The 27760-nt window shown below is 43.8% G+C and overlaps 7 non-coding genes across 7 annotated transcripts; all 7 read right to left on the bottom strand.

Moving 5' to 3' along the window:
* Positions 1-6680: 6680 nt before the first annotated feature.
* Positions 6681-6794, bottom strand: LOC140308328 (U5 spliceosomal RNA). The gene has a single exon (XR_011916286.1). It is a non-coding gene; the product is annotated as a U5 spliceosomal RNA (small nuclear RNA).
* Positions 6795-7205: 411 nt separating this feature from the next.
* On the bottom strand, positions 7206-7396 carry LOC140308018 (U2 spliceosomal RNA). Its single transcript, XR_011916031.1, has one exon. It is a non-coding gene; the product is annotated as a U2 spliceosomal RNA (small nuclear RNA).
* A 308-nt stretch (positions 7397-7704) lies between these two features.
* LOC140308226 (U5 spliceosomal RNA) lies at positions 7705-7818 on the bottom strand. Its single transcript, XR_011916192.1, has one exon. It is a non-coding gene; the product is annotated as a U5 spliceosomal RNA (small nuclear RNA).
* Positions 7819-8229: 411 nt separating this feature from the next.
* Positions 8230-8420, bottom strand: LOC140307971 (U2 spliceosomal RNA). Its single transcript, XR_011915988.1, has one exon. It is a non-coding gene; the product is annotated as a U2 spliceosomal RNA (small nuclear RNA).
* A 306-nt stretch (positions 8421-8726) lies between these two features.
* Positions 8727-8842, bottom strand: LOC140308372 (U5 spliceosomal RNA). Its single transcript, XR_011916325.1, has one exon. It is a non-coding gene; the product is annotated as a U5 spliceosomal RNA (small nuclear RNA).
* Positions 8843-9254: 412 nt separating this feature from the next.
* LOC140307937 (U2 spliceosomal RNA) lies at positions 9255-9445 on the bottom strand. The gene has a single exon (XR_011915956.1). It is a non-coding gene; the product is annotated as a U2 spliceosomal RNA (small nuclear RNA).
* Positions 9446-9753: 308 nt separating this feature from the next.
* LOC140308225 (U5 spliceosomal RNA) lies at positions 9754-9867 on the bottom strand. The gene has a single exon (XR_011916191.1). It is a non-coding gene; the product is annotated as a U5 spliceosomal RNA (small nuclear RNA).
* Positions 9868-27760: the final 17893 nt, after the last annotated feature.

Genomic DNA, 27760 nt, shown 5'->3' with positions numbered 1-27760 from the left:
CTGCTTTTGATGATGTATGGTTGGGTATTCGCACCTTTTTTTTACCCATTTTTCAGCAATTATGGGTGGACATTCACACCTTCTTGCAGCTGAACACCTCCTCTCCCACTTATGATCATGTGCGGTTTGATTTTCGAAATTTTTACTTTATTTTTTTCTAGCAATTATTGATGGACATTCAGACCTTCTTGCAGCTGAACACCTCCGCTCCCGCTTTTGATCATACATTGTCGGGCATTCGCACCTTGTCTTACCAGATTTTTACAAACTTTAGTCGAACATTCACACCTTCTTGCAGCTGAACACCTCCGCTCCCGCTTTTGATGGTGTAAAGTCGGGCTTTCGAGCCTTTTCTTACCCGGTTTTTAGAAATTATGGTTGGACATTCAGACCTTGCAGCTGAACACCTCCGCTCCCTCTTTTGATTATACATTGTCGGGCATTCGCACCTTGTCTTACCCGCTTTTTACAAACTATAGTCAGACATTCACACGTTGCAGCTGAACCACCTCCGCTCCCTGTTTTGATCATGTATGGTCTGGCAATACTACCTTTACTTACCCGTTTGTGAGTAATTATGGCTGGACATTCACACCTACTTTCAGCAGAACACCACCTCTCTCGCTTTTGATGATGTATGGACCGGCATTCTTACCTTTTCTAACACATTTTTCAGCAATTATGGTCGCAGATTCACACCTACTCACAGACAAACAACTCCGCTCCCGCATTTGATGGTGTATAGTCGGGCATTCTCACCCTTTCTCATCAGCTTTTTGCAAATTATGATCTGACATCCACACCTACTTGCAGTCGAAGAGTTCTGCTCCCGCTTTTGATTATGTTTGGTTGGATATTCGAACCTTTTCTTAACTGCTTTTTACAAACTTTGGTTGGACGTTCACACCTTCTTGTAGCCGAACACATCCACAGCTGCTTTTGATGATGTATGGTTGGGCATTCGCACCTTTTTTTTACCCATTTTTCAGGAATTATGGGTGGATATTCACACCTTCTTGCAGCTGAACACCTCCTCTCCCACTTATGATCATGTGTGGTTTGATTTTAGAAATTTTTACTTTCATGTTTTCTAGCAATTATTGATGGACATTCAGACCTGCTTGCAGCTGAACACCTCCGCTCCCGCTTTTGATCATACATTGTCGGACATTCATACCTTGTCTTACCAGATTTTTACAAACTTTAGTCGAACATTCACACCTTCTTGCAGCTGAACACCTCCGCTCCCGCTTTTGATGGTGTAAAGTCGGGCTTTCGAGCCTTTTCTTACCCGGTTTTTAGAAATTATGGTTGGATATTCAGACCTTGCAGCCGAACACCTCCGCTCCCTCTTTTGATCATACATTGTCGGGCATTCGCACCTTGTCTTACCCGCTTTTTACAAACTATAGTCAGACATTCACACGTTGCAGCAGAACCACCTCCGCTCCCTGTTTCGATTATGTATGGAGTGGCAATACTACCTTTTCTTACCCGTTTGTGAGTAATTATGGCTGGACATTCACACCTACTTGCAGTCGAACAGCTCTGCTCCTGCTTTTGATTTTGTTTGGTTGGATATTCGAACCTTTTCTTAACTGCTTTTTACAAACTTTGGTCGGACGTTCACACCTTCTTGCAACCGAACACCTCCGCTTCCGCTTTTGATGGTATATATTCGGGAATTCGAACCTTTTCTTACCCGTTTTTTACAAACCATGGTCGGACTTTCACACCTTCTTGTAGCCAAACAACTCCACTCCCGCTATTGATTGTGTACAGTAGGGTAGTTTAACCTTTTCTTACCCGCTTTTTAACAACTATGGTCGGACATTCACACCGTCTACAGCGGAACACCTCCGCTTCCGCTTTTGATGGTGTATAGTCGGGCATTCGAACCTTTTCTTACCCGCTTTTTACAAACTATGGTCGGACATTCAAACCTTCTTGTAGCCGAAAAGCTCCGCTCCCTCTTTTGATCATACATTGTCGGGCATTTGCACCTTTTCTTACCCGCTTTTTACAAACCATGGTCGGACTGTCACACCTTCTTGTAGCCGAACACATCTGCTCCCGCTATTGATTGTGTACAGTCGGGTTTTTTAACCTTTTCTTACCCGCTTTTTACCAACTCTGGTCGGACATTCACACCTTCTTACAGCGGAACACCTCCGCTCCCTCTTTTGATGGTGTATGTTCAGGCATTCGAACCTTTTCTTACCCGCTTTTTACAAATTATGCTCGGACATTCAAACCTTCTTATAGCCGAACACATCCACTCCTGCTTTTGATGATGAGTGGTTGGGCATTCGAACCTACTTCTTGCCCGCTTTTCATTAATTATGGGTGGACATTCACACCTTGTCGCAGCCAAACACCTCCGCTCCCTGTTTTGATGGTGTATGGTTGGACATTCGCACCTTTTCTCACCCGCTTTTTGCAAACTATGGTCAGCAATTCACAGCTTCCTCTCCACCATACTTGTATGGTGGGATATTCACACCCACTTGCATCCGAAGACCTCCGCCCCCACTTTTGTTGATATTTAGTCGGTCATTCGCACCTTACCCGCTTTTGGCAAACTATGGCCTTCTTGCAGCCAAACACCTCTGATCTCGCTTTTGATGATGTAAGGTTGGGCATTCAGACCTTGCTTCACCTGCTTTTCACCAAATATAGTCGGACATTCACACCTTCTTGCAGCCGAACACTTCCGCTCCACCTTTTAGTGTTCTATCACACCTTTTTTTCACCGCATTTTATAGATTATGGTTGGAAATTCTCAACCACTCTATCCGAAGACCTCTCCTCCCGCTTTTGTTAATATATTTGAACTTTAGTCAGACATTCACACCTTCTTGCAGCTGAACCACCTCCGCTCCCTGTTTTGATCATGTATGGTCTGGCAATACTACTTTTTCTTACCCGTTTGTGAGTAATTATGGCTGGACATTCACACCTACTTTCAGCAGAACACCACCTCTCTCGCTTTTGATGATGTATGGACCGGCATTCTTACCTTTTCTAACACATTTTTCAGCAATTATGGTCGGAGATTCACACCTACTCACAGACAAACAACTCCGCTCCCGCATTTGATGGTGTATAGTCGGGCATTCTCACCCTTTCTCATCAGCTTTTTGCAAATTATGATCTGACATTAACACCTGCTTTTGATGATGTATGGTTGGGTATTCGCACCTTTTTTTTACCCATTTTTCAGCAATTATGGGTGGACATTCACACCTTCTTGCAGCTGAACACCTCCTCTCCCACTTATGATCATGTGCGGTTTGATTTTCGACATTTTTACTTTAATTTTTTCTAGCAATTATTGATGGACATTCAGACCTTCTTGCAGCTGAACACCTCCGCTCCCGCTTTTGATCATACATTGTCGGGCATTCGCACCTTGTCTTACCAGATTTTTACGAACTTTAGTCGAACATTCACACCTTCTTGCAGCTGAACACCTCCGCTCCCGCTTTTGATGGTGTAAAGTCGGGCTTTCGAGCCTTTTCTTACCCGTTTTTTAGAAATTATGGTTGGACATTCAGACCTTGCAGCCGAACACCTCCGCTCCCTCTTTTGATTATACATTGTCGGGCATTCGCACCTTGTCTTACCCGCTTTTTACAAACTATAGTCAGACATTCACACGTTGCAGCTGAACCACCTCCGCTCCCTGTTTTGATCATGTATGGTCTGGCAATACTACCTTTTCTAACCCGTTTGTGAGTAATTATGGCTGGACATTCACACCTACTTTCAGCAGAACACCACCTCTCTCGCTTTTGATGATGTATGGACCGGCATTCTTACCTTTTCTAACACATTTTTCAGCAATTATGGTCGCAGATTCACACCTACTCACAGACAAACAACTCCGCTCCCGCATTTGATGGTGTATAGTTGGGCATTCTCACCCTTTCTCATCAGCTTTTTGCAAATTATGATCTGACATCCACACCTACTTGCAGTCGAAGAGTTCTGCTCCCGCTTTTGATTATGTTTGGTTGGATATTCGAACCTTTTCTTAACTGCTTTTTACAAACTTTGGTTGGACGTTCACACCTTCTTGTAGCCGAACACATCCAGAGCTGCTTTTGATGATGTATGGTTGGGCATTCGCATCTTTTTTTTATCCATTTTTCAGGAATTATGGGTGGACATTCACACCTTCTTGCAGCTGAACACCTCCTCTCCCACTTATGATCATGTGCGGAATGATTTTCGAAATTTTTACTTTAATTTTTTCTAGCAATTATTGATGGACATTCAGACCTTCTTGCAGCTGAACACCTCCGCTCCCGCTTTTGATCATACATTGTCGGGCATTCGCACCTTGTCTTACCAGCTTTTTACAAACTTTAGTCGAACATTCACACCTTCTTGCAGCTGAACACCTCCGCTCCCGCTTTTGATGGTGTATAGTCGGGCTTTCGAGCCTTTTCTTACCCGGTTTTTAGAAATTATGGTTGGACATTCAGACCTTGCAGCCGAACACCTCCGCTCCCTCTTTTGATCATACATTGTCGGGCATTCTTACCTTTTCGCTTTTGATGATGTATGGTCCGGCATTCTTACCTTTTCTAATACATTTTTCAGCACTTATGGTCGGACATTCACACCTACTCAGAGCCGAACACCTCCGCTCCCGCATTTGATGGTGTAGAGTCGGGCATTGTCACCCTTTCTCATCAGCTTTTTGCAAATTATGATCTGACATTCAGACCTGCTTTTGATAATGTATGGTTGGGCATTGGCACCTTTTTTTACCCATTTTTCAGGAATTATGGGTGGACATTCACACCGTCTTGCAGCTGAACACCTCCTCTCCCGCTTATGATCATGTGCGGTTTGATATTCGAAAATTTTCTTTCATGTTTTAAAGAAATTATTGATGGACATTCAGACCTTCTTGCAGCTGAACCCCTCTGCTCGCGCTTTTGATGGTGTATAGTCGGGCATTCGCACCTTGTCTTACCCGCTTTTTACAAACTTTAGTCGGACATTCAGACCTTCTTGCAGCTGAACCACCTCCGCTCCCTGTTTTGATCATGTATGGTCTGGCAATACTACCTTTTCTTACCCGTTTGTGAGTAATTTTGGCTGGACATTCACACCTACTCACAACCGAACAACTCCGCTACCGCATTTTATGGTGTATAGTCGGGTATTCTCACCCTTTCTCATCAGCTTTTTGCAAATTATCATCTGACATTCACACCTACTTGCAGTCGAAAAGCTCTGCTCCCGCTTTTGATTATGTTTGGTTGGATATTCGAACCTTTTCTTAACTGCTTTTTACAAACTTTGTTCGGAGGTTCACGTCTTCTTGAAGCCGAACACCTCCGCTTCCGCTTTTGATGGTGTACAGTCGGGCATTTTAACCTTTTCTTACCCGCTTTTTACCAACTATGGTCGGACATTCACACCTTCTTACAGCGGAACACCTCCGCTCCCTCTTTTGATGGTGTATGTTCGGGCATTCGAACCTTTTCTTACCCGCCTTTTAAAAACTATGGTCGGACATTCAAACCTTCTTGTAGCCGAACACATCCACTCCTGCTTTTGATGATGTATGGTTGGGCATTCGCACCTTTTCTTAACCATTTTTCAGTAATTATTGGTGGACATTCAGACCTTCTTGCAGCTGAACACCTCCGCTCCCGCTTTTGATGGTGTATAGTCGGGCTTTCGAGCCTTTTCTTCCCCGGTTTTTAGAAATTATGGTTGGACATTCAGACCTTGCAGCCGAAAACCTCCGCTCCCTCTTTTGATCATACATTGTTGGGCATTCGCACCTAGTCTTACGCGCTTTTTACAAACTTTAGTCAGAAATTCACACCTTGCAGCTGAACCACCTCCGCTCCCTGTTTTGATCATGTATTGTCTGGCAATACTACCATTTCTTACCCGTTTGTGAGTAATCTTCTAAAAGGTCCTCCTCGGCTGTTGACCTTCGGGGAGGTGAGTACCTTCACTAGACTCACCTGTCTGCTCTTCCTCCTCATTTAGCGTAGCTCCACCCTCTGCCTGTGAATTCTCACAGACTTCAGCACTGAGTGGTGAGGCCTCTACACGCCCCTCTCCTTTTTGCTCCTCACTTCCAATCCAAGCTTTTAGCGGGAAGTTTGAATTTATTGGGTCAACCTCTTCACTTTGTTCACCAACTGCCACCTCTGGTCCTTCTCTTTGTTGGCTTGACTGTGGCTTTACCGTCTTTAATTTGTTGGCAAAAGATTTAGGGCAATCTCAGAAGAGGTGATTTAATTCTCCACAGAGATTACATTTCTTGCCATTTGGACACTCTCCAAAAGTGTCCCCAATTTCTCTGCACTTCCCACATATCACCTTGGTACAAGCCTCAACCAGGTGCCCATGCTCACCACACTTGCGGCAGAGCTTGGGCTGCCCCTGGTACTGGATGTAACCTCGGTTTTCGAGGTGGCCAGAGTGTCACTTTGCATCTCCGCCCACCCGCTGCACTGAGCACTCTTCAGCCCTTTTAAATGGTATAACTTTGCACTCCCGCACGCTCCAGCGAGCACCATTCAAGCAACAACTTTGCACTCCAGCTTCAAACATCGGCACAGTCGCAACAAGTAAGGCAACTCTACTCAGAGAAGTCACTCTGCACAGTAACAAGATTTCTTTTGCACAGACAGAAAGGGCTTCACCCGCAAAGGTAAAGCCTGCCAAAAATAGCAACAACTCATTAGTGCTGCTCTCCACGGAAGTCTTTAGTAAAAGGCGAAAGACTTGTACATTATGAAGAGAAACCAGAGTACGATTATCTGTCACTGCGGGAGCAGGGCATCAGGCTAGTTGGCATAGCCACCTTCCCCATGGTGAGCTTTGCTTGGTTGAGACGCTTGCTCCCCCTCCTTGCTCCTCGGCTGACCAAGTAGGAAAAATCGGGCCCTATTCGATGGCTGCCTTGTCTTTTACTCTGTGCAAAAGACAAGGCAGCCACAAACACCACGGGAACACCGTATTGAGGCTTTGTTCTGACCGCTCATTCAGTGTCGCGTTTCTTTCAAGCAATTCTCCCGGTTAGCCCGCACTCGGCTCGCCCCCAGAGCTGTGTTAAAGTCTACTTCGCATTCACTCTCTTTTCTCAGCAGACTAAAAGAAAGTTTCATCTTGGGCTCCCTGAAACTTCCATCCTGCACCACTGTTTGCTTTTTCACAAGAGCAGAGAAGAGCGCACCGTTCCCAGCGGCACTGCAGTACTGGGTCGATGCTTGGAGTGAACGGAGCAAGCTCCTTTTTCAACTCCTATTGCTAAAAATCCATTTAATATGTAGTCCTCGTACAAAGGCCATATCAGATATTAAACTGATAAGAACAGGTACTACACTTGATCTTAGCCAAAAGGCCGAGAAGCGATAACTGTCCACTGGTTCACGTCCGAGGGCCCTTCCTGGCACAATGCGCACTTGTAGCGGTGTTCTTTTTATGGCCAGAGGTGGCCAGAGTGTCACTTTGCACCTCCGCCCACCCGCTGCACTGAGCACTCTTCAGCCCTTTTAAATGGTATAAATTTGCACTCCCGCACGCTCCAGCAAGCACCATCCAAGCAACAACGTTGCACTCCAGCTTCAAACATCGGCACAGTCGCAACAAGTAAGGCGACTCTACTCAGAGAAGTCACTCTGCACAGTAACAAGATTTCTTTTGCACAGACGGAAAGGGCTTCACCCGCAAAGGTAAAGCCTGCCAAAAATAGAAACAACTCATTAGTGCTGCTTTCCACGGAAGTCTTTAGTAAAAGGCGAAAGACTTGTACGTTATGAAGAGAAACCAGAGTACGATTATCCGTCACTGCGGGAGCAGGGCATCAGGCTAGTTGGCATAGCCACCTTCCCCATGGTGAGCTTTGCTTGGTTGAGACGCTTGCTCCCCCTCCTTGCTCCTCGGCTGACCAAGTAGGAAAAATCGGGCCCTATTCGATGGCTGCCTTGTCTTTTACTCTGTGCAAAAGACAAGGCAGCCACAAACACCACGGGAACACCGTATTGAGGCTTTGTTCTGACCGCTCATTCAGTGTCGCGTTTCTTTCAAGTAATTCTCCCGGTTAGCCCGCACTCGGCTCGCCCCCAGAGCTGTGTTAAAGTCTACTTCGCATTCACTCTCTTTTCTCAGCAGACTAAAAGAAAGTTTCATCTTGGGCTCCCTGAAACTTCCATCCTGCACCACTGTTTGCTTTTTCACAAGAGCAGAGAAGAGCGCACCGTTCCCAGCGGCACTGCAGTACCGGGTCGATGCTTGGAGTGAACGGAGCAAGCTCCTTTTTCATCTCCTATTGCTAAAAATCCATTTAATATGTAGTCCTCGTACAAAGGCCATATCAGATATTAAACTGATAAGAACAGGTACTACACTTGATCTTAGCCAAAAGGCCGAGAAGCGATAACTGTACACTGGTTCACGTCCGAGGGCCCTTCCTGGCACAATGCGCACTTGTAGCGGTGTTTTTTTTATGGCCATAGGTGGCCAGAGTGTCACTTTGCACCTCCGCCCACCCGCTGCACTGAGCACTCTTCAGCCCTTTTAAATGGTATAACTTTGCACTCCCGCACGCTCCAGCAAGCACCATCCAAGCAACAACGTTGCACTCCAGCTTCAAACATCGGCACAGTTGCAACAAGTAAGGCGACTCTACTCAGAGAAGTCACTCTGCACAGTAACAAGATTTCTTTTGCACAGACGGAAAGGGCTTCACCCGCAAAGGTAATGCCTGCCAAAAATAGAAACAACTCATTAGTGCTGCTTTCCACGGAAGTCTTTAGTAAAAGGCGAAAGACTTGTACGTTATGAAGAGAAACCAGAGTACGATTATCCGTCACTGCGGGAGCAGGGCATCAGGCTAGTTGGCATAGCCACCTTCCCCATGGTGAGCTTTGCTTGGTTGAGACGCTTGCTCCCCCCCTTGCTCCTCGGCTGACCAAGTAGGAACAATCGGGCCCTATTCGATGGCTGCCTTGTCTTTTACTCTGTGCAAAAGACAAGGCAGCAACAAAAACACCACGGGAAAACCGTATTGAGGCTTTGTTCTGACCGCTCATTCAGTGTCGCGTTTCTTTCAAGCAATTCTCCCGGTTAGCCCGCACTCGGCTCGCCCCCAGAGCTGTGTTAAAGTCTACTTCGCATTCACTCTCTTTTCTCAGCAGACTAAAAGAAAGTTTCATCTTGGGCTCCCTGAAACTTCCATCCTGCACCACTGTTTGCTTTTTCACAAGAGCAGAGAAGAGCGCACCGTTCCCAGCGGCACTGCAGTACCGGGTCGATGCTTGGAGTGAACGGAGCAAGCTCCTTTTTCAACTCCTATTGCTAAAAATCCATTTAATATGTAGTCCTCGTACAAAGGCCATATCAGATATTAAACTGATAAGAACAGGTACTACACTTGATCTTAGCCAAAAGGCCGAGAAGCGATAACTGTCCACTGGTTCACGTCCGAGGGCCCTTCCTGGCACAATGCGCACTTGTAGCGGTGTTCTTTTTATGGCCAGAGGTGGCCAGAGTGTCACTTTGCACCTCCGCCCACCCGCTGCACTGAGCACTCTTCAGCCCTTTTAAATGGTATAACTTTGCACTCCCGCACGCTCCAGCAAGCACCATTCAAGCAACAACGTTGCACTCCAGCTTCAAACATCGGCACAGTCGCAACAAGTAAGGCGACTCTACTCAGAGAAGTCACTCTGCACAGTAACAAGATTTCTTTTGCACAGACGGAAAGGGCTTCACCCGCAAAGGTAAAGCCTGCCAAAAATAGAAACAACTCATTAGTGCTGCTTTCCACGGAAGTCTTTAGTAAAAGGCGAAAGACTTGTACGTTATGAAGAGAAACCAGAGTACGATTATCCGTCACTGCGGGAGCAGGGCATCAGGCTAGTTGGCATAGCCACCTTCCCCATGGTGAGCTTTGCTTGGTTGAGACGCTTGCTCCCCCCCTTGCTCCTCGGCTGACCAAGTAGGAACAATCGGGCCCTATTCGATGGCTGCCTTGTCTTTTACTCTGTGCAAAAGACAAGGCAGCAACAAAAACACCACGGGAAAACCGTATTGAGGCTTTGTTCTGACCGCTCATTCGGTGTCGCGTTTCTTTCAAGCAATTCTCCCGGTTAGCCCACACTCGGCTCGCTCCTAGAGCCGTGTTAAAGTCTACTTCGCATTCATTCTTGTTTCTCAGCAGACTCTTGGGATTTTATCTATAAAATGAATTCCTTCACTCAAACTATGTTAAAACTGCTTTGTCCTTCATATTTACCATGTCTAGAAAGATTTAAACAAAAAAAACAACGTTGTACTTTGCAGTAAAAGACAGAGCAAATCTAAAGTTTCATGAATCCGAGAATAAGCTTACTTTCATGAGTTCTTCACGATTTGGGATTTTGCTATAAAATGAATTCCTTCACTCAAACTAAATTAAAACTGCTAAACCGCTAATCTGTTACATGTAAGGCAGATGTCAAATTCACCGAAATAGGATTTAAGGGTATTCGGCCAATCGAACTGTAGCAGCTTCGGTAAAAGAGTATAAGTTGAAGAGTTTGTGAATAAAGGTGTGCGCACACATAGTGAGCTGTAGGAAAATAGGCAGGGAGCAATGCCGGCTGGGGTATATGTTCTTGTATGTTGTCTGACTGTTTGATTTGAATGTGTTGTGTAAGTGTCCTGTTGAATGTTACATGTTTGGGCTTTGACACGCTTCACTGTGGTTGTTAGCTGTGTGGTGTGTCCTGAAATGTTATATGTTTGGGCTGTGTGACATGCTTAATGCTTGTCAGTAGCTACCCACTTATTCATATATAGCAACTGACAACATAAGAAGTCCGGACATACTTTGATAGTAGTTGTAGAAGTATCCTTATTGATAATAGATAAACTAATTCATAGTGATAGAACAGTAGATGAACAGGTGCCTGCACATGTCTCACGAAAATAAAATGGGTGTATGATTGCTGACGGCAGAGCAATACTGCCAAACTTATGAGTTCTTGTGGCAAACTTGATTCAGTGTCTTGACGTGTATACGCTGTTTCGCTGACTTGATTGTCACAAGAAACAAAGTGTGTTTGATAAGATCCGACCATTTTATTACGTGAGGATCAGTATCAGTATTCGGCTGCAAGTAGGTGTGAATGTCCAACCATAATTTGTAAAAAGCGGGTAAGAAAAGGTTCTCATGCCCGACTATACATTAACAAAAGCGGGAGGAGAGGTCTTCGGATGAGAGTGGGTAAGAATTTCCAACCATAATCTATAAAATGCGGTGAAGAAAAAGGTGTGAATGCTACATAGAACACTCAAAAGTGGAGCGGAAGTGTTCGGCTGCAAGAAGGTGTGAATGTCCGACTATATTTGGTGAAAAGTAGGTGAAGCAAGGTCTGAATGCCCAACCTTACATCATCAAAAGCGAGATCAGGTGTTTGGCTGCAAGAAGGCCATAGTTTGCCAAAAGGTGCGAATGACCGACTAAATATCAACAAAAGTGGGGGTGGAGGTCTTCGGATGCAAGTGGGTGTGAATATCCCACCATACAAGTATGGTGGAGAGGAAGCTGTGAATGGCCGACCATAGTAAAAAGCGGGTGAGAAAAGGTGCGAATGTCCACCATTATACACCATCAAAACAGGGAGCGGAGGTGTTTGGCTGCGACAAGGTGTGAATGTCCACCCATAATTAATGAAAAGCGGGCAACAAGTAGGTTTGAATGCCCAACCATACATCATCAAAATAAGGAGCGGAGGTGTTCCGTTGTAAGAAGTTATGAATGTCCGACCATAGTTGGTAAAAAGCGGGTAAGAAAAGGTTAAAATACCCGACTGTACACAATCAATAGCGGGAGCGGAGTTGTTCGGCTACTAAAAGGTGTGAAAGTCCGACCAAGTTTTGTAAAAAGCGGGTAAGAAAAGGTGCGAATGCCCGACAATTTATGATCAAAAGAGGGAGCGGAGTTGTTCAGCTGCAAGAAGGTCTGAATGTCCATCAATAATTGCTAGAAAAAATTAAAGTAAAAATTTTGAAAATCAAACCGCACATGAGAGGAGGTGTTCGGCTGCAACAAGGTGTGAATGTCCACCCATAATTACTGAAAAATGGGTAAAAAAAAGGTGCGAATACCCAACCATACATCATCAAAAGCAGCTGTGGATGTGTTCGGCTACAAGAAGGTTTGAACGTCCAACCAAAGTTTGTAAAAAGCAGTTAAGAAAAGTTTCGAATATCCAACCAAACATAATCAAAAGCGGGAGCAGAACTGTTCGACTGCAAGTAAGTGTGAATGTCAGATCATAATTTGCAAAAAGCTGATGAGAAAGGGTGAGAATGCCCGACTATACACCATCAAATGCGGGAGCGGAGTTGTTCGTCTGTTAGTAGGTGTGAATCTCCGACCATAATTGCTGAAAAATGTGTTAGAAAAGGTAAGAATGCCGGTCCATACATCATCAAAAGCGAGAGAGGTGGTGTTCTGCTTAAAGTAGGTGTGAATGTCCAGCCATAATTACTCACAAACGGGTAAGAAAAGGTAGTATTGCCAGACCATACATGATCAAAACAGGGAGCGGAGGTGGTTCAGCTGCAAGAAGGTGTGAATGTCCGACTAAAGTTCAAATATATTCACAAAAGCGGGAGGAGAGGTCTTCGGATGAGAGTGGTTGAGAATTTCCAACCATAATCCATAAAATGCGGTGAAAAAAAGGTGTGATAGAACACTAAAAGGTGGAGCAGACGTGTTCCGCTGTAAGAAGGTGTGAATGTCCGACCATAGTTTGTAAAAAGCGGGTAAGAAAAGGTTAAAATACGCGACTGTACACCACCAATAGCGGGAGCAGGGTTGTTCGGGTACAAGAAGGTGTGAAAGTCCACCCATGGTTTGTAAAAAGCGGGTAAGAAAAGGTTCGAATGCCCGAATATATACTATCAAAAGCGGAAGCGGAGGTGTTCGGCTGCAAGAAGGTGTGAACGTCCGACCAAAGTTCGTAAAAAGCAGTTAAGAAAAGGTTCGAATATCCAACCAAACATAATCAAAAGCGGGAGCAGAGCTGTTCGACTGCAAGTAGACAATGGGAAGAAATGTGGCCCCATTTATCGATATGGAGTGGCTCAAATAAAAATAAAAATGATGGTGTGGCCATTCTAATTAAAAATCTGCATGTTCTGGTGAAAGGTAGCACAGTGGTGAGAGACGGACGGGCACTTTTAGCACACTTGAATTTTATGGGGCAAGACTTTAACCTCAATATTTATGGTTTCAATGGAAAAAATGACAGGTATGACCTTTTAGAAGATTACTCACAAACGGGTAAGAAATGGTAGTATTGCCAGACAATACATGATCAAAACAGGGAGCGGAGGTGGTTCAGCTGCAAGGTGTGAATTTCTGACTAAAGTTTGTAAAAAGCGCGTAAGACAAGGTGCGAATGCCCAACAATGTATGATCAAAAGAGGGAGCGGAGGTTTTCGGCTGCAAGGTCTGAATGTCCAACCATAATTTGTAAAAACCGGGGAAGAAAAGGCTCGAAAGCCCGACTATACACCATCAAAAGCGGGAGCGGAGGTGTTCAGCTGCAAGAAGGTCTGAATGTCCACCAATAATTACTGAAAAATGGTTAAGAAAAGGTGCGAATGCCCAACCATACATCATAAAAAGCAGGAGTGGATGTGTTCGGCTACAAGAAGGTTTGAATGTCCGACCATAGTTTTTAAAAGGCGGGTAAGAAAAGGTTCGAATGCCCGAACATACACCATCAAAAGAGGGAGCGGAGGTGTTCCGCTGTAAGAAGGTGTGAATGTCCGACCATAGTTGGTAAAAAGCGGGTAAGAAAAGATTAAAATGCCCGACTGTACACCATCAAAAGCGGAGGTGTTCGGCTTCAAGAAGACGTGAACCTCCGAACAAAGTAAGTAAAAAGCAGTTAAGAAAAGGTTCGAATATCCAACCAAACATAATCAAAAGCGGGAGCAGAGCTGTTCGACTGCAAGTAGGTGTGAATGTCAGATCATAATTTGCAAAAAGCTGATGAGGAAGGGTGAGAATGCCCGACTATACACCATCAAATGCGGTAGCGGAGTTGTTCGGCTGTGAGTAGGTGTGAATGTCCAGCCAAAATTACTCACAAACGGGTAAGAAAAGGTAGTATTGCCAGACCATACATGATCAAAACAGGGAGCGGAGGTGGTTCAGCTGCAAGAAGGTCTGAATGTCCGACTAAAGTTTGTAAAAAGCGGGTGAGACAAGGTGCGAATGCCCGACAATGTATGATCAAAAGAGGGAGCGGAGCTGTTAGGTTGCAAGAAGGTCTGAATGTCCAACCATAATTTGTAAAAACCGGGAAGAAAAGGCTCGAAAGCCCGACTATACACCATCAAAAGCGGGAGCGGAGGTGTTCAGCTGCAAGAAGGTCTGAATGTCCACCAATAATTACTGAATAATGGTTAAGAAAAGGCGCGAATGCCCAACCATACATCATCAAAAGCAGGAGTGGATGTGTTCGGCTACAAGAAGGTTTGAATGTCCGACCATAGTTTTTAAAAGGCGGGTAAGAAAAGGTTCGAATGCCCGATCATACAACATCAAAAGAGGGAGCGGAGGTGTTCCGCTGTAAGAAGGTGTGAATGTCCGACCATAGTTGGTAAAAAGCGGGTAAGAAAAGGTTAAAATGCCCGACTGTACACCATCAAAAGCGGATGCGGAGGTGTTCGGCTTCAAGATGACGTGAACCTCCGAACAAAGTTTGTAAAAAGCAGTTAAGAAAAGGTTCGAATATCCAATCAAACATAATCAAAAGCGGGAGCAGAGCTGTTCGACTGCAAGTAGGTGTGAATGTCCGACCATAGTTTTTAAAAGGCGGGTAAGAAAATGTGCGAATGCCCAAATATACATCATCAAAAGAGGGAGCGGAGGTGTTCGGCTACAAGAAGGTTTGAATGTCCAACCATGGTTGGTAAAAAGCGGGTAAGAAAAGGTTCGTATGCCCGAATATACACCATCAAAAGCGGAAGCGGAGGTGTTCGGCTTCAAGAAGACGTGAACGTCAAATGCGGGAGCGGAAGTATTCGGCTGTGAGTAGGTGTGAATATCCGACCATAATTGCTGAAAATGTGTTAGAAAAGGTAAGAATGCCGGACCATACATCATCAAAAGCGAAAAGGTGCGAATGCCCGACATTGTATGATAAAAAGAGGGAGCGGAGGTTTTCGGCTGCAAGGTCTGAATGTCCAACCATAATTAGTAAAAACGGGGGAAGAAAAGGCTCGAAAGCCCGACTATACACCATCAAAAGCGGGAGCGGAGGTGTTCAGCTGCAAGAAGGTCTGAATGTCCACCAATAATTACTGAAAAATGGTTAAGAAAAGGCACGAATAGCCAACCATACACCATCAAAAGCAGGAGTGGATGTGTTCGGCTACAAGAAGGTTTGAATGTCCGACCATAGTTTTTAAAAGGCGGGTAAGAAAAGGTTCGAATACCCGAACATACACCATCAAAAGAGGGAGCGGAGGTGTTCCGCTGTAAGAAGACGTGAACCTCCGAACAAAGTTTGTAAAAAGCAGTTAAGAAAAGGTTCGAATATCCAACCAAACATAATCAAAAGCGGGAACAGAGCTGTTCGACTGCAAGTAGGTGTGAATGTCAGATCATAATTTGCAAAAAGCTGATGAGAAAGGGTGAGAATGCCCGACTATACACCATCAAATGCGGTAGCGGAGTTGTTCGGCTGTGAGTAGGTGTAAATGTCCAGCCAAAATTACTCACAAACGGGTAAGAAAAGGTAGTATTGCCAGACCATACATAATCAAAACAGGGAGCGGAGGGGATTCAGCTGCAAGAAGGTCTGAATGTCCACCAATAATTACTGAAAAATGGTTAAGAAAAGGCACGAATAGCCAACCATACACCATCAAAAGCAGGAGTGGATGTGTTCGGCTACAAGAAGGTTTGAATGTCCGAGCATAGTTTTTAAAAGGCGGGTAAGAAAAGGTTCGAATACCCGAACATACACCATCAAAAGAGGGAGCGGAGGTGTTCCGCTGTAAGAAGGTGTGAATGTCCGACCAGAGTTGGTAAAAAGCGGGTAAGAAAAGGTTAAAAAAGCCAACTGTACACAATCAATAGCGGGAGCGGATGTGTTCGGCTACAAGAAGTTGTGACAGTCCGACCATGGTTTTTTAAAAAGCGGGTAAGAAAGGGTGCGAATGCCCGACAATGTATGATCAAAAGAGGCAGCGGAGGCTTTCGGCTACAAGAAGGTTTGAATGTCCGACCATAGTTTGTAAAAAGCGGGTAAGAAAAGGTTCGAATGCCCGACTATACGCCATCAAAAGCGGAAGCGGAGGTGTTCCGCTGTAAGACGTGTGAATGTCCGACCATAGTTGGTAAAAAGCGGGTAAGAAAAGGTTAAACTACCTGACTGTACACAATAAATAGCGGGAGTGGAGTTGTTCGGCTGCAAGAAGGTGTGAACGTCCGACCAAAGTTTGTAAAAAGCAGTTAAGAAAAGGTTCGAATATCCAACCAAACAAAATGAAAAGCGGGAGCAGAGCTGTTCGACTGCAAGTAGGTGTGAATGTCCAGCCATAATTACTCACAACCGGGTAAGAAAAGGTAGTATTGCCAGACCATACATAATCAAAACAGGGAGCAGAGGTGGTTCAGCTGCAACGTGTGAATGTCTGACTATAGTTTGTAAAAAGCGGGTAAGACAAGGTGCGAATGCCCGACAATGTATGATCAAAAGAGGGAGCGGAGATGTTCGGCTGCAAGGTCTGAATGTCCAACCATAATTTCTAAAAACCAGGTAAGAAAAGGCTCGAAAGCCCGACTATACACCATCAAAAGCGGAAGCGGAGGTGTTCGGCTTCAAGAAGACGTGTACTTCCGAACAAAATTTGTAAAAAGCAGTTAAGAAAAGGTTCGAATATCCAACCAAACATAATCAAAAGCGGGAGCAGAGCTGTTCGACTGCAAGTAGGTGTGAATGTCAGATCATAATTTGCAAAAAGCTGATGAGAAAGGGTGAGAATGCCCGACTATACACCATCAAATGCGGTAGCGGAGTTTTTCGGCTTTGAGTAGGTGTGAATGTCCAGCCAAAATTACTCACAAACGGGTAAGAAAAGGTAGTATTGCCAGACCATACATGATCAAAACAGGGAGCGAAGGTGGTTCAGCTGCAAGAAGGTCTGAATGTCCGACTAAAGTTTGTAAAAAGCGCGTAAGACAAGGTGCGAATGCCAGACAATGTATGATCAAAAGAGGGAGCGGAGGTGTTAGGTTGCAAGAAGGTCTGAATGTCCAACCATAATTTGTAAAAACCGTGAAGAAACGGCTCGAAAGCCCTACTATACACCATCAAAAGCGCGAGCAGAGGGGTTCAGCTGCAAGAAGGTCTGAATGTCCATCAATAATTTCTTTAAAACATGAAAGAAAATTTTCGAATATCAAACCGCACATGATCATAAGCGGGAGAGGATGTTTTCAGCTGCAAGACGGTGTGAATGTCCACCCATAATTCCTGAAAAATGGGTAAAAAAAGGTGCGAATGCCCAACCATACATTATCAAAAGCAGCTGTGAATATCAGATCATAATTTGCAAAAAGCTGATGAGAAAGAGTGAGAATGCCCGACTATACACCATCAAATGCGGGAGCGGAGGTGTTCGGCTCTGAGTAGGTGTGAATGTCCGACCATAATTGCTGAAAAATGTGTTAGAAAAGGTAAGAATGCCGGTCCATACATCATCAAAAGCGAGAGAGGTGGTGTTCTGCTGAAAGTAGGTGTGAATGTCCAGCCATAATTACTCACAAACGGGTAAGAAAAGGTAGTATTGCCAGACCATACATGATCAAAACAGGGAGCGGAGGTGGTTCAGCTGCAAGAAGGTGTGAATGTCCGACTAAAGTTCAAATATATTAACAAAAGCGGGAGGAGAGGTCTTCGGATGACAATGGTTGAGAATTTCCAACCATAATCTATAAAATGCGGTGAAAAAAAGGTGTGATAGAAAACTAAAAGGTGGAGCGGAAGTATTCGGCTGCAAGAAGGTGTGAATGTCCGACTATATTTGGTGAAAAGCAGGTGAAGCAAGGTCTGATTGTCCAACCTTACATCATCAAAAACGAGATCAGTGGTGTTTGGCTGCAAGAAGGCCATAGTTTGCCAAAAGCGGGTAAGGTGCGAATGACCGACTAAATATCAACAAAAGTGGGGGCGGAGGTCTTCGGATGCAAGTGGGTGTGAATCTTCCACCATACAAGTATGGTGGAGAGGAAGCTGTGAATTGCTGACCATAGTTTGCAAAAAGCGGTTGAGAAAAGGTGCGAATGTCCAACCATACATGATCAAAACAGGGAGCGGACGTGTTTGGCTGCGACAAGGTGTGAATGTCCACCCATAATTAATGAAAAGCGGGCAAGAAGTAGGTTCGAATGCCCAACCACACATCATCAAAAGCAGGAGTGGATGTGTTCGGCTACAAGAAGGTTTGAATGTCCGAGCATAGTTTGTAAAAAGCGGGTAAGAAAAGGTTCGAATGCCCAAACATACACCATCAAAAGAGGGAGCGGACGTGTTCCGCTGTAAGAAGGTGTGAATGTCCGACCAGAGTTGGTAAGAAGCGGGTAAGAAAACGTTAAAAAACCTGACTGTACACAATCAATAGCGGGAGCGGATGTGTTCAGCTACAAGAAGGTGTGACAGTCCGACCATGGTTTGTAAAAAGCGGGTAAGAAAAGGTGCAAATGCCCGACAATGTATGATCAAAAGAGGGAGCGGAGCTTTTCGGCTACAAGAAGGTTTGAATGTCCGACCATAGTTTGTAAAAAGCGGGTAAGAAAAGGTTCGAATGCCCGACTATACACCATCAAAAGCGGAAGCGGAGGTGTTCCGCTGTAGACGGTGTGAATGTCCGACCATAGTTGGTAAAAAGCGGGTAAGAAAAGGTTAAACTACCCGACTGTACACAATCAACAGCGTGAGTGGAGTTGTTCGGCTACAAGAAGGTGTGAAAGTCCGACCATGTTTTGTAAAAAGCGGGTAAGAAAAGGTTCGAATTCCCGAATATATACCATCAAAAGCGGAAGCGGAGGTGTTCGGTTGCAAGAAGGTGTGAACGTCCGACCAAAGTTTGTAAAAAGCAGTTAAGAAAAGCGTCAAATATCCAACCAAACAAAATCAAAAGCGGGAGCAGAGCTGTTAGACTGCAAGTAGGTGTGAATGTCCAGACATAATTACTCACAAATGGGTAAGAAAAGGTAGTATTGCCACTCCATACATGATCAAAACAGGGAGCGGAGGTGGTTCAGCTGCAACGTGTGAATGTCTGACTATAATTTGTAAAAAGCGGGTAAGACAAGGTGCGAATGCCCGACAATGTATGATCAAAAGAGGGAGCGGAGGTGTTCGGCTACAAGAAAGTGTGAAAGTCCGACCATGGTTTGTAAAAAGCGGGTAAGAAAAGGTTCGAATGCCCGAACATACACCATCAAAAGAGGGAGCGGACGTGTTCCGCTGTAAGAAGGTGTGAATGTCCGACCATAGTTTGTAAAAAGCGGGTAAGAAAAGGTTAAAATACCCGACTGTACACAATCAATAGCGGGAGCAGAGTTGTTCGGCTACAAGAAGGTGTGAAAGTCCACCCATGGTATGTAAAAAGCGGGTAACAAAAGGTTCGAATGCCCAAATATATACCATCAAAAGCGGAAGCGGTGGTGTTCGACTGCAAGTAGGTGTGAATATCAGATCATATGCAAAAAGTTGATGAGAAAGGGTGAGAATGCCAGACTAAACACCATCAAATGCGGGAGCGGAAGTGTTTGGCTGTGAGTAGGTGTGAATGTCCGACCATAATTGCTGAAAAATGTGTTAGAAAAGGTAAGAATGCTGGACCATACATCATCAAAAGCGGGAGAGGTGGTGTTCGGCTGCAAGAAGGTGTGAAAGTCCGACCATGGTTTGTAAAAAGCGGGTAAGAAAAGGTTTGAATGCCCGAATATACACCATCAAAAGTGGAAGCGGAATTGTTCGGCTGCAAGAAGGTGTGAACGTCCGACCAGTTTGTAAAAAGCAGTGAAAAGCGAGAAAAAGCTTTTCGTTAGTTTTGCATGATTTGGGATTTTGCTTATAAAATGCATTCCTTCACTCAAACTATGTTAAAACTGATTTGTCCTTCATATTTACCTTGTCTAGAAAGATTTAAACAAAAAAAACCCAACGTACTTTGCAGTAAAAGAAAGAGCAAATCTAAGATCTAAAAGTTTCAGGAATCCGAGTATAAGCTTGCTTTCATGAGTTCTTCACGATTTCGGATTTTGCTACAAAATGAATTGCTTTGCTCAAACCAAGTTAAACCTGCTTTGTCCTTCCATATCTATCAATGTCGAGATAGATTTAAACAAAACAAAAAAAACACGTTGTACTTTGCAATATTCACTCAAACTATTCACTCAAACTATGTTAAAACTGCTTTGACATTGATAAATATGAAGACAAAGCAATTTTAACTTGGTTTGAGCAAAGCAATTCATTTTATAGGAAAATCCGAAATCATGCAGAACGTATGAAAATAAGCTTATTCTCGGATTCCTGTGCCTTCAGTGTTGCTCTTTCTTCTACTGCAATATACAATGTTGTTCTTTGTTGAAGTCGATCTAGACATTGATAAATATGAAGTTAAAAGCAGTTTTAACATAGTTTGAGTGAAGGAATTCATTTTATAGCAAAATCCCAAATCATGCAGAACGTATGAAAAGAAGCTTATTCTCGGATTCCTGATCCTTCAGTGTCTCTCTTTCTTCTACTGCAATATACAATGTTGTTCTTTGTTGAAGTCGATCTAGACATTGATAAATATGAAGGACAAAGAAGTTTTCACTTGGTTTGAGTGAAGGAATTCATTTTATACATAAAATCCCAAATCATGCAGAACGTATGAAAGTAAGCTTATTCTCGGATTCCTGATCCTTCAGTGTCTCTCTTTCTTCTACTGCAAAATCTAATGTTGTTCTTTGTTGAAGTTGATCTAGACATTGATAAATATGAAGGTAAAAGCCGTTTTACCATAGTTTGATTGAAGGAATGCATTTTATAAGCAAAATCCCAAATCATGCAGAACTCATGAACAGAAGCTTATTCTCGGATTCCTGATCCTACAGTGTCTCTCTTTCTTCTACTGCAATATACAATGTTGTTCTTTGTTGAAGTCGATCTAGACATTGATAAATATGAAGGACAAAGAAGTTTTCACTTGGTTTGAGTGAAGGAATTCATTTTATAGCAACATCCCAAATCATGCAGAACGTATAAAAATAAGCTTATTCTCGGATTCCTGTTCCTTCAGTGTTGCTCTTTCTTCTACTGCAATATACAATGTTGTTCTTTGTTGAAGTCGATCTAGACATTGATAAATATGAAGGTAAAAGCAGTTTTAACATAGTTTGAGTGAAGGAATTAATTTTATAGCAAAATCCCAAATCATGCAGAACGTATGAAAATAAGCTTATTCTCGGATTCCTGATCCTTCAGTGTCTCTCTTTCTTCTACTGCAAAATCTAATGTTGTTCTTTGTTGAAGTCGATCTAGACATTGATAAATATGAAGGTAAAAGCCGTTTTACCATAGTTTGATTGAAGGAATGCATTTTATAAGCAAAATCCCAAATCATGCAGAACTCATGAAAAGCTTTTTCTCGGATTTCTGAACCTTTCTTTCTTTTACTGCAAAATACTACGTTGTTTTTTGTTCAAATCTATCTAGACATTTATAAATACCAGCCGAACATCTCTGCTGCCGCTTTTGATAATTTATGGTTTGGCATTCTTACCTTTTCTTACCCGTTTGTGAGTAATTATGGCTGGATATTCACACCTTCTTGCAGCCGAACACCACCTCTCCCGCTTTTGATGATGTATGGGCCGGCATTCTTACCTTTTCTAACACATTTTTCAGCAACTAGGGTGGGACATTCACGCCTACTCACAGACAAACACCTCCGCTCTCGCATTTGATGGTGTATAGTAGGGCATTCTCACCCTTTCTCATCAGCTTTTTGCAAATTATGATCTGACATTCACACCTACTGCTTTTTACAAACTATGGTCGGACATTCACACCGTCTTACAGTGCAACACCTCCGCTCCCGCTTTTGATGGTGTATAGTCGGGCATTCAAACCTTTCTTACCCGCTTTTTACAATCTTTGGTCGGACATTCAGACCAAAGCCGAAAACCTCCGCCTGTAGCCGAAAACCTCCGCTCCCTCTTTTGATCATACATTGTCGGGCATTCGCACCTTTTCTTACCCGCTTTTTACAAACCATGGTGATACTTTCACACCTTCTTGTAGCCGAACACATCCGTTCCCGCTATTGATTGTGTACAGTCGGATATTTGAACCTTTTCTTACCTTCTTTTTACCAACTATGGTCGGGCATTCACACCTACTTACAGCGGAACACGTCCGCTCTGTCTTTTGATGGTGTATGTTCGGGCATTCGAAGCTTTTCTTACCCGCTTTTTACAAACTATGCTCGGACATTCAAACCTTCTTGTAGCCGAACACATCCACTCCTGCTTTTGATGATGTATGGTTGGGCATTGGAACCTACTTGTTGCCCGCTATTCATTAATTATGGGTGGACATTAAAACCTTGTCGCAGCCAAACACGTCCGCTCCCTGTTTTGATCATGTATGGTTGGACATTCGCACCTTTTCTCACCCGCTTTTTGCAAACAATGTTCAGCAATTCATAGCTTCCTCTCCACCATACTTGTATGGTGGGATATTCACACCCACTTGCATCCGAAGACCTCCGCCCCCACTTTTGTTGATATTGAGTTGGTCATTTGCACCTTACCCGCTTTTGGCAAACTATGGCCTTCTTGCAGCCAAACACCTCTGATCTCGCTTTTGATGATGTAAGGTTGAGCATTCAGACCTTGCTTCACCTGCTTTTCAACAAATATATTCGGACATTCACACCTTCTTCACACTTCCGCTCCACCTTTTAGTGTTCTATAACACCTTTTTTTCACCGCATTTTATAGATTATGGTTGGAAATTTTCAACCACTCTCATCCGAAGACCTCTCCTCCCACTTTTGTTAATATATTTGAACTTTAGTCGGACATTCACACCTTCTTGCAGCTGAACCACCTCCGCTCCCTGTTTTGATCATGTATGGTCTTGCAATACTACCTTTTCTTACCCGTTTGTGAGTAATTATGGCTGGACATTCACACCTACTTTCAGCAGAACACCACCTCTCTCGCTTTTGATGATGTATGGACCGGCATTCTTACCTTTTCTAACACATTTTTCAGCAATTATGGTCGGAGATTCACACCTACTCACAGCCGAACAACTCCGCTACCGCATTTGATGGTGTATAGTCGGGCATTCTCACCCTTTCTCATCAGCTTTTTGCAAATTATGATCTGACATCCACACCTACTTGCAGTCGAACAGTTCTGCTCCCGCTTTTGATTATGTTTGGTTGGATATTCGAACCTTTTCTTAACTGCTTTTTACAAACTTTGGTTGGACGTTCACACCTTCTTGTAGCCGAACACATCCACTCCTGCTTTTGATGATGTATGGTTGGGCATTGGAACCTACTTGTTGCCCGCTATTCATTAATTATGGGTGGACATTAAAACCTTGTCGCAGCCAAACACGTCCGCTCCCTGTTTTGATCATGTATGGTTGGACATTCAGACCTTGCTTCACCTGCTTTTCACCAAATATATTCGGACATTCACACCTTCTTCACACTTCCGCTCCACCTTTTAGTGTTCTATAACACCTTTTTTTCACCGCATTTTATAGATTATGGTTGGAAATTTTCAACCACTCTCATCCGAAGACCTCTCCTCCCACTTTTGTTAATATATTTGAACTTTAGTCGGACATTCACACCTTCTTGCAGCTGAACCACCTCCGCTCCCTGTTTTGATCATGTATGGTCTTGCAATACTACCTTTTCTTACCCGTTTGTGAGTAATTATGGCTGGACATTCACACCTACTTTCAGCAGAACACCACCTCTCTCGCTTTTGATGATGTATGGACCGGCATTCTTACCTTTTCTAACACATTTTTCAGCAATTATGGTCGGAGATTCACACCTACTCACAGCCGAACAACTCCGCTACCGCATTTGATGGTGTATAGTCGGGCATTCTCACCCTTTCTCATCAGCTTTTTGCAAATTATGATCTGACATTCACACCTATTTGCAGTCGAACAGTTCTGCTCCCGCTTTTAATTATGTTTGGTTGGATATTCGAACCTTTTTTAACTGCTTTTTACAAACTTTGGTTTGCTCATCCACAGCTGCTTTTGATGATGTATGGATGGGCATTCGCACATTTTTTTTAACCATTTTTCAGTAATTATGGGTGGACATTCACACCTTCTTGCAGCTGAACACCTCCTCTCCCACTTATTATCATGTGCGGTTTGATTTTCGAAATTTTTACATTCATGTTTTCTAGCAATTATTGATGGACATTCACACCTTCTTGCAGCTGAACACCTCCGCTCCCGCTTTTGATGGTGTATGGTTGGGCATTGGAACCTACTTGTTGCCCGCTATTCATTAATTATGGGTGGACATTAAAACCTTGTCGCAGCCAAACACGTCCACTCCCTGTTTTGATCATGTATGGTTGGACATTCGCACCTTTTCTCACCCGCTTTTTGCAAACAATGTTCAGCAATTCATAGCTTCCTCTCCACCATACTTGTATGGTGGGATATTCACACCCACTTGCATCCGAAGACCTCCGCCCCCACTTTTGTTGATATTGAGTTGGTCATTTGCACCTTACCCGCTTTTGGCAAACTATGGCCTTCTTGCAGCCAAACACCTCTGATCTCGCTTTTGATGATGTAAGGTTGAGCATTCAGACCTTGCTTCACCTGCTTTTCACCAAATATAGTCGGACATTCACACCTTCTTCACACTTCCGCTCCACCTTTTAGTGTTCTATAACACCTTTTTTTCACCGCATTTTATAGATTATGGTTGGAAATTTTCAACCACTCTCATCCGAAGACCTCTCCTCCCGCTTTTGTTAATATATTTGAACTTTAGTCGGACATTCACACCTTCTTGCAGCTGAACCACCTCCGCTCCCTGTTTTGATCATGTATGGTCTTGCAATACTACCTTTTCTTACCCGTTTGTGAGTAATTATGGCTGGACATTCACACCTACTTTCAGCAGAACACCACCTCTCTCGCTTTTGATGATGTATGGACCGGCATTCTTACCTTTTCTAACACATTTTTCAGCAATTATGGTCGGAGATTCACACCTACTCACAGCCGAACAACTCCGCTCCCGCATTTGATGGTGTATAGTCGGGCATTCTCACCCTTTCTCATCAGCTTTTTGCAAATTATGATCTGACATTCACACCTATTTGCAGTCGAACAGTTCTGCTCCCGCTTTTGATTATGTTTGGTTGGATATTCGAACCTTTTTTAACTGCTTTTTACAAACTTTGGTTTGCTCATCCACAGCTGCTTTTGATGATGTATGGATGGGCATTCGCACATTTTTTTTTTACCCATTTTTCAGTAATTATGGGTGGACATTCACACCTTCTTGCAGCTGAACACCTCCTCTCCCACTTATTATCATGTGCGGTTTGATTTTCGAAATTTTTACATTCATGTTTTCTAGCAATTATTGATGGACATTCACACCTTCTTGCAGCTGAACACCTCCGCTCCCGCTTTTGATGGTGTATAGACGGGCTTTCGAGCCTTTTCTTACCCGGTTTTTAGAAATTATGGTTGGACATTCAGACCTTGCAGCCGAACACCTCCGTTCCCTCTTTTGATCATACATTGTCGGGCATTCGCACCTTGTCTTACCCGCTTTTCACAAACTATAGTCAGACATTCACACGTTGCAGCTGAACCACCTCCGCTCCCTATTTTGATCATGTTTGGTCTGGCAATTCTACCTTTTCTTACCCGTTTGTGAGTAATTATGGCTGGACATTTACACCTACTTGCAGTCGAACAGCTCTGCTCCCGCTTTTGATTTTGTTTGGTTGGATATTCGAACCTTTTCTTAACTGCTTTTTACAAACTTTGGTCGGACGTTCACACCTTCTTGCAGCCGAACACCTCCGCTTCCGCTTTTGATCATACATTGTCGGGCATTCGCACCTTTTCTTACCCGCTTTTTACAAACCATGGTCGGACTGTCACACCTTCTTGTAGCCGAACACATCCGCTCCCGCTATTGATTGTGTAGAGTCGGGTTTTTTAACCTTGTCTTACCCGCTTTTTACCAACTCTGGTCGGACATTCACACCTTCTTACAGCGGAACACCTCCGCTCCCTCTTTTGATGGTGTATGGTCGGGCATTCTAACCTTTTCTTACCCGCTTTTTACAAACTATGCTCGGACATTCAAACCTTCTTGTAGCCGAACACATCCACTCCTGCTTTTGATGATGTGTGGTTGGGCATTCGAACCTACTTCTTGCCCGCTTTTCATTAATTATGGGTGGACATTCACACCTTGTCGCAGCCAAACACCTCCGCTCCCTGTTTTGATCATGTATGGTTGGACATTCGCACCTTTTCTCACCCGCTTTTTGCAAACTATGGTCAATAATTCACAGCTTCCTCTCCACCATACTTGTATGGTGGGATATTCACAGCCACTTGCATCCGAATACCTCCGCCCCCACTTTTGTTGATATTTAGTCGGTCATTCGTACCTTACCCGCTTTTGGCAAACTATGGCCTTCTTGCAGCCAAACACCTCTGATCTCACTTTTGATGATGTAAGGTTGGGCATTCAGACCTTGCTTCACCTGCTTTTCACCAAGTATAGTCGGACATTCACAGCTTCTTGCAGCCGAACACTTCCGCTCCACCTTTTAGTGTTCTATAACACCTTTTTTTCACCGCATTTTATAGATTATGGTTGGAAATTCTCAAACACTCTCATCCGAAGACTTCTCCTCTCGCTTTTGTTAATATATTTGAACTTTAGTCGGACATTCACACCTTCTTGCAGCTGAACCACCTCCGCTCCCTGTTTTGATCATGTATGGTCTGGCAATACTACCTTTTCTTACCCGTTTGTGAGTAATTATGGCTGGACATTCACACCTACTTTCAGCAGAACACCACCTCTCTCGCTTTTGATGATGTATGGACCGGCATTCTTACCTTTTCTAACACATTTTTCAGCAATTATGGTCGGAGATTCACACCTACTCACAGACGAAAAACTCCGCTCCCGCATTTGATGGTGTATAGTTGAGCATTCTCACCCTTTCTCATCAGCTTTTTGCAAATTATGATCTGACATCCACACCTACTTGCAGTCGAACAGTTCTGCTCCCGCTTTTGATTATGTTTGGTTGGATATTCGAACCTTTTCTTAACTGCTTTTTACAAACTTTGGTTGGACGTTCACACCTTCTTGTAGCCGAACACATCTACAGCTGCTTTTGATGATGTATGGTTGGGCATTCGCACCATTTTTTTCCCCTTTTTTCAGGAATTATGGGTGGATATTCACACCTTCTTGCAGCTGAACACCTCCTCTCCCACTTATGATCATGTGCGGTTTGATTTTCGAAATTTTTACTTTCATGTTTTCTAGCAATTATTGATGGACATTCAGACCTTCTTGCAGCTGAACACCTCCGCTCCCGCTTTTGATCATACATTGTCGGGCATTCGCACCTTGTCTTACCAGATTTTTACAA

The sequence above is a fragment of the Leuresthes tenuis genome, unplaced genomic scaffold (genome assembly GCF_036924035.1).
Source record: "Leuresthes tenuis unplaced genomic scaffold, fLeuTen1.0.hap1 SCAF_5, whole genome shotgun sequence".
Lineage (NCBI taxonomy): Eukaryota > Metazoa > Chordata > Actinopteri > Atheriniformes > Atherinopsidae > Leuresthes > Leuresthes tenuis.
The sequence above is the reverse complement of the archived record's forward strand: the minus strand, read 5'-3'. Positions and strand labels throughout refer to the sequence as shown.